This window comes from Procambarus clarkii, chromosome 52, assembly GCF_040958095.1.
Source record: "Procambarus clarkii isolate CNS0578487 chromosome 52, FALCON_Pclarkii_2.0, whole genome shotgun sequence".
In the NCBI taxonomy this organism is placed as follows: Eukaryota; Metazoa; Arthropoda; class Malacostraca; order Decapoda; family Cambaridae; genus Procambarus; species Procambarus clarkii.
The window spans coordinates 10,429,453-10,436,952 of NC_091201.1; positions in this window are offsets into that span (position 1 = coordinate 10,429,453).

Consider the following 7,500-nt stretch of genomic DNA (forward strand, 5'->3'; position numbering starts at 1 on the left):
CTCTCTCTCCCTCTCTCTCTCCCTCTCTCTCTCTCTCCCTCTCTCTCTCCCTCTCTCTCTCTCCCTCTCTCTCTCCCTTCCTTTCTCTCTCCCTCTCTCTCTCTCTCCCTCTCTCTCTCCCTCCCTCTCTCTCTCCCTCTCTCTCTCTCTCCCTCTCTCCCTCTCTCTCTCCCTCTCTCTCTCCCCCTCTCTCTCCCTCCCTCTCTCTCTCTCTCCCTCTCTCTCTCCCTCTCTCCCTCTCTCCCTCTCTCTCTCTCTCTCTCCCTATCTCTCTCTCTCCCTCTCTCCCTCTCTCTCTCCCTCATTCTCTCTCTCCCTCTCTCCCTCTCTCTCTCCCTCTCTCTCTCCCTCTCTCTCTCCCTCCCTCTCTCTCCCCCCTGCCTGTGTTGAGCATGTTGCCTTACGGAGAGAATTACCAGCACTGATTGTTCTTATCGTCTTCTCCTCACTGCACTATCTCACCCACTACTCACTCACCCCATTACTGAGAAAAGGGGAAAACAGATACACAGAGAATGACAAGGAGGTGTGTGAAGAACTCAACAAGAGACTCCATGAGGTCTTCACAAGAGAGCAAGGAGAAGCCCCTGCACTAAATGAGGAGGAGGCAAACCAAGCAACATTGGAGGAATTTGACATCAGCAGTGATAAGTTCAAAAGGTGTCTGCTGGAGCTTTATGTGACAAAGGCTGTTGGGCCTGACAGAATCTCACCATGGATACTAAAGGAAGGTGCAGAAGCACTAAGTGTGCCACTCTCTATGCTGAGAGTCACATGTCACTGGAAACAGGAGACTTACCAGAAAGTTGGAAGATAGCTAACGTAGTCCCAATATACAAGAAGGGTGACAGGCAAGAGGCACTGAACTACAGGCCAGTTTCTCTAACTTGTATACCATGCAAGGTGTTGGAGAAGATCGTGAGGAAAAGGCTCGTAGAGCATCTGGAGGGAAATAACTTTGTAATGCACCACCAACATGGGTTCAGGGATGTTAAATTGTGCCTCACAGGTTTAATAGAATTCTATGACCAGGCAACACAAATTAGGCAGGAAAGAGAAGGGTGGGGCCGACTGCATTTTCCTGGACTGCCAGAAAGCCTTTGACACAGTACCCCATAAAAGGCTGTTAAAAAAGTTGGAGCAACAGACAGGAGTAAAAGCGAAGGTCCTCCAGTGGATAAGGGAGTATTTGAGCAACAGGAAACAGCGAGTAACGGTGAGGGGGGAGATATCAGAGTGACGAGATGTCGCCAGCGGAGTCACCAGCGGAGTCCCACAGGGCTTAGTACTTGGACCCATCCTGTTTCTAATATATGTAAACGATCTTCCGGAGGGTATAGACTCGTTCCTCTCAATGTTTGTTGATAATGCAAAAATTATGAGAAGAATCAAAACAGATGAAGACGTCACCCCTTTCATATAAAAGGGGTGACGCCGAGGAAAATAAGACTCGCGTCCCTACCAAAACCTCTCTCTCTCTCTCTCTCTCTCTCTCTCTCTCTCTCTCTCTCTCTCTCTCTCTCTCTCTCTCTCTCTCTCTCTCTCTCTCTCTCTCTCTCTCTCTCTCTCTCTCTCTCTCTCTCTCTCCCCTCTCCCTCCCCCCTCTCTCTCTCTCTCTCCCTTTCTCTCTCTCCCTTTCTCTCTCTCCCTTTTTCTCCCTCTCTCTCTCTATCTCTCTCTCTCTATCTCTCTCTCCCTCTCTCTCTCTCTCTCTCTCTCTCTCTCTCTCTCTCTCTCTCTCTCTCTCTCTCTCTCTCTCTCTCTCTCTCTCTCTCTCTCTCTCTCTCTCTCTCTCTCCCTCCCCCCTCTCCCTCCCCCCTCTCTCTCTCTCTCTCCCTTTCTCTCTCTCTCTTTCTCTCTCTCCCTTTTTCTCCCTCTCTCTCTCTATCTCTCTCTCTCTATCTCTCTCTCTCTATCTCTCTCTCCCTCTCTTTCTCTCTCTCTCTCTCTCTCTCTCTCTCTCTCTCTCTCTCTCTCTCTCTCTCTCTCTCTCTCTCTCTCTCTCTCTCTCTCTCTCCCTACCCCTCCTCTCTCTCTCTCTTTCTCTCCCCCTCTCCCTCCCCCCCTCTCTCTCTCTCTCCCTTTCTCTCCCTCCCTTTCTCTCCCTCCCTTTCTCTTTCTCTCTCTCTCTATCTCTCTATCTCTCTCCCTCCCTTTCTCTATCTCTCTCTATCTCTCTCTCTCTCTCTCTCTCTCTGTTACGGCCCTATTGGGTCGCAACTGGGGTTCTTCTCTGATGTTAGTAGAGTTTGGGTATCTGGCCCCAAGTTAGTAGTGGCTTTCAAGGGGTGTGTTCCGTAGCGCAAGTAAATTAAAGGGGAAGGGATACAAATACACTAAATTAAATATATATATTACCACCGCCAATAAATAAATATATAAACTGTCACACGGGGGGTATAAACACTTATGTACATAATGGTCTTCCTCTGAAGACGCAGAATGTTCCATGGTGCTCAACGATGCTTAGCCCTGGTTCTCTTCTTGTGGCCTCACGATGAATCCTTCGATTCTCTAAGCGAGTCTACCCTGGCCACAGGCCATCCAAATCACAGTCCCACTGGGTGCACCGTCGTGGAGGCCTTCAACTACAAATCCAGCCTGTAGCTGGCAGGTTCCAATCAGCTCTGCTGCGTAGGCATCTCCACGACCGATACTAGGGTTGCGAGCCCTAGGCAGGAGCCTCGTGTGATTCCGCTGATCACTCTCCTCACCACAACACCCCAGTGGCTAGTCTTCTCCACCAGTCAGCCCCGGGTTCGACAATTCCTGGTTCTACCACCTCACAGGCAGGCTAACACAACAGTGTTCATCCGGGGGGGGGGGGGGGGGACTCACAGCTTCTACAGCAAACACATGGAGATACTATGGCTGCTTTGGGTAGACTGCCCACCGTCCGATTCAGCAGTCCCAGGTCGACTCTGTAATCAGACACGTCATCAGTACTAGTTACACTCTAGGGCACCTCACTTACCGGCTTAGACACAAACGTCCACCTATCCACTCCATAGATGGCGTTGCTGTCTAAGCGCCACCTCACCAGAGGTCAGCAGCGGCTATGTCACGAGCTGATTAAGGCGGGAATCCAGCCCCTGTGGCCGGTATATCCCGTCCTCACTAGATGGCGTCGTCCATTTGGAGGGGTTTCGGGAGCTAACTCACATATAGCGTGGTCGTCACAGCTCCGTGCTACGACGCTGGACTCGGGTCCGTAACACTCTCTCTCTCTCTCTCTCTTATAACTAGTAGGACTAGTAATGTCCTAGTATATATATACGTCCTGGCGCTCTCTCTCTCTCTCTCTCTCTCTCCCTCTCTCTCTCCCTCTCTCTCTCTCTCCCTCTCTCTCTCCCTCTCTCTCTCTCTCTCTCTCTCTCCTCTCTCTCTCTCTCTCTCTCTCTCTCTCTCTCTCTCTCTCTCTCTCTCTCTCCTCTCTCTCTCTCTCTCTCTCTCTCTCTCCTCTCTCTCTCTCTCTCAGTCTCTCTCCTCGTCTCTTCTCTCTCTCTCTCTCCTCTCTCGTCTCTCTTCTCTCTCTCTCTCTCTCTCTCTTCTCTCAGCTCTCTCTCTCTCTCTCGCTAGTCGTCTCTCGTGCTCTCTCTCTCTCTCTCGTCTCTCTCCTCATCTCTCTCTCTCTCTCTCTCTCATCTCTTCTCTCGCTCTCTCTCTCAAGTCTCTCATCTCTCCTCCTCTCTTTCAAAAGGTGTCTGCTGGAGCTTTATGTGACAAAGGCTGTTGGGCCTGACAGAATCTCACCATGGATACTAAGGAAGGTGCAGAAGCACTAAGTGTGCCATCTCTATGCTGAGAGTCACATGTCACTGGAAACAGGAGACTTACCAGAAAGTTGGAAGATAGCTAACGTAAGTCCCAATATACAAGAAGGGTGACAGGCAAGAGGGCACTGAACTACAGGCCAGTTTCTCTAACTTGTATACCATGCAAGGTGTTGGAGAAGATCGTGAGGAAAAGGCTCGTAGAGCATCTGGAGGGAAATAACTTTGTAATGCACCACCCAACATGGGTCAGGGATGTTAAATTGTGCCTCACAGGTTAATAGAATTCTATGACCAGGCAACACAAATTAGGCAGGAAAGAGAAGGGTGGGGCCGGACTGCATTTTCCTGGACTGCCAGAAAGCCTTTGACACAGTACCCCCATAAAAGGGCTGTTAAAAAAGTTGGAGCAACAGACAGGTCTCTCTCTCTCTCCTCTCTCTCTCTCTCTCTCTCTCTCTCTCTCTCCTCTCTCTCTCTCTCTCTCTCTCTCTCTCTCTCTCTCTCATCTCTCTCTTCTCTCTCTCTCTCTCTCTCTCTCTCTCTCTCCTCTCTCTCCTCTCTCTCTCTCTCTCTCTCTCTCTCCTCTCTCTCTCTCGTTCTCTCTCTCTCTCTCTCTCTCTCTCTCTCTCTCTCTCTCTCTCTCTCTCTCTCTCTCTGCTCTCTCTCTCTCTCTCTCTCTCTCTCTCTCTCTCTCTCTCTCTCGTCTCTCTCTCTCCTCTCTCTCTCTCTCTCTCTCTCTCTCTCTCCCTCTCTCTCTCTCTCTCCTTTCTCTCTCTCTCTATCTCTCTCTCTCTTTCTCTCTCTCTCTCTCTCTCTCTCTCTCTCTCTCTCTCTCTCTCTCTCTTCTCTCTCTTTCTCTCTCTCTTCTCTCTCTTTCTCTCTCTCTCTCTCTCTCTCTCTCTCTCTCTCTCTCTCTCTCTCTCTCTCTCTCTCCCTACCCCTCCTCTCTCTCTCTCTTTCTCTCCCCCTCTCCCTCCCCCCCTCTCTCTCTCTCTCCCTTTCTCTCCCTCCCTTTCTCTCCCTCCCTTTCTCTTTCTCTCTCTCTCTATCTCTCTATCTCTCTCCCTCCCTTTCTCTATCTCTCTCTATCTCTCTCTCTCTCTCTCTCTCTGTTACGGCCCTATTGGGTCGCAACTGGGGTTCTTCTCTGATGTTAGTAGAGTTTGGGTATCTGGCCCCAAGTTAGTAGTGGCTTTCAAGGGGTGTGTTCCGTAGCGCAAGTAAATTAAAGGGGAAGGGATACAAATACACTAAATTAAATATATATATTACCACCGCCAATAAATAAATATATAAACTGTCACACGGGGGGTATAAACACTTATGTACATAATGGTCTTCCTCTGAAGACGCAGAATGTTCCATGGTGCTCAACGATGCTTAGCCCTGGTTCTCTTCTTGTGGCCTCACGATGAATCCTTCGATTCTCTAAGCGAGTCTACCCTGGCCACAGGCCATCCAAATCACAGTCCCACTGGGTGCACCGTCGTGGAGGCCTTCAACTACAAATCCAGCCTGTAGCTGGCAGGTTCCAATCAGCTCTGCTGCGTAGGCATCTCCACGACCGATACTAGGGTTGCGAGCCCTAGGCAGGAGCCTCGTGTGATTCCGCTGATCACTCTCCTCACCACAACACCCCAGTGGCTAGTCTTCTCCACCAGTCAGCCCCGGGTACGACAATTCCTGGTTCTACCACCTCACAGGCAGGCTAACACAACAGTGTTCATCCGGGGGGGGGGGGGGGGGGGACTCACAGCTTCTACAGCAAACACATGGAGATACTATGGCTGCTTTGGGTAGACTGCCCACCGTCCGATTCAGCAGTCCCAGGTCGACTCTGTAATCAGACACGTCATCAGTACTAGTTACACTCTAGGGCACCTCACTTACCGGCTTAGACACAAACGTCCACCTATCCACTCCATAGATGGCGTTGCTGTCTAAGCGCCACCTCACCAGAGGTCAGCAGCGGCTATGTCACGAGCTGATTAAGGCGGGAATCCAGCCCCTGTGGCCGGTATATCCCGTCCTCACTAGATGGCGTCGTCCATTTGGAGGGGTTTCGGGAGCTAACTCACATATAGCGTGGTCGTCACAGCTCTGTGCTACGACGCTGGACTCGGGTCCGTAACACTCTCTCTCTCTCTCTCTCTCTTATAACTAGTAGGACTAGTAATGTCCTAGTATATATATACGTCCTGGCGCTCTCTCTCTCTCTCTCTCTCTCTCCCTCTCTCTCTCCCTCTCTCTCTCTCTCCTCTCTCTCTCCCTCTCTCTCTCTCCCTCTCTCTCTCCCTTCCTTTCTCTCTCCCTCTCTCTCTCTCTCCCTCTCTCTCTCCCTCCCTCTCTCTCTCCCTCTCTCTCTCTCTCTCCCTCTCTCCCTCTCTCTCTCCCTCTCTCTCTCCCCCTCTCTCTCCCTCCCTCTCTCTCTCTCTCCCTCTCTCTCTCCCTCTCTCCCTCTCTCCCTCTCTCTCTCTCTCTCTCCCTCTCTCTCTCTCTCCCTCTCTCCCTCTCTCTCTCCCTCATTCTCTCTCTCCCTCTCTCCCTCTCTCTCTCCCTCTCTCTCTCCCTCTCTCTCTCCCTCCCTCTCTCTCCCCCCTGCCTGTGTTGAGCATGTTGCCTTACGGAGAGAATTACCAGCACTGATTGTTCTTATCGTCTTCTCCTCACTGCACTATCTCACCCACTACTCACTCACCCCATTACTGAGAAAAGGGGAAAACAGATACACAGAGAATGACAAGGAGGTGTGTGAAGAACTCAACAAGAGACTCCATGAGGTCTTCACAAGAGAGCAAGGAGAAGCCCCTGCACTAAATGAGGAGGAGGCAAACCAAGCAACATTGGAGGAATTTGACATCAGCAGTGATAAGTTCAAAAGGTGTCTGCTGGAGCTTTATGTGACAAAGGCTGTTGGGCCTGACAGAATCTCACCATGGATACTAAAGGAAGGTGCAGAAGCACTAAGTGTGCCACTCTCTATGCTGAGAGTCACATGTCACTGGAAACAGGAGACTTACCAGAAAGTTGGAAGATAGCTAACGTAGTCCCAATATACAAGAAGGGTGACAGGCAAGAGGCACTGAACTACAGGCCAGTTTCTCTAACTTGTATACCATGCAAGGTGTTGGAGAAGATCGTGAGGAAAAGGCTCGTAGAGCATCTGGAGGGAAATAACTTTGTAATGCACCACCAACATGGGTTCAGGGATGTTAAATTGTGCCTCACAGGTTTAATAGAATTCTATGACCAGGCAACACAAATTAGGCAGGAAAGAGAAGGGTGGGGCCGACTGCATTTTCCTGGACTGCCAGAAAGCCTTTGACACAGTACCCCATAAAAGGCTGTTAAAAAAGTTGGAGCAACAGACAGGAGTAAAAGCGAAGGTCCTCCAGTGGATAAGGGAGTATTTGAGCAACAGGAAACAGCGAGTAACGGTGAGGGGGGAGATATCAGAGTGACGAGATGTCGCCAGCGGAGTCACCAGCGGAGTCCCACAGGGCTTAGTACTTGGACCCATCCTGTTTCTAATATATGTAAACGATCTTCCGGAGGGTATAGACTCGTTCCTCTCAATGTTTGTTGATAATGCAAAAATTATGAGAAGAATCAAAACAGATGAAGACGTCACCCCTTTCATATAAAAGGGGTGACGCCGAGGAAAATAAGACTCGCGTCCCTACCAAAACCTCTCTCTCTCTCTCCTCTCTCTCTCTCTCTCATC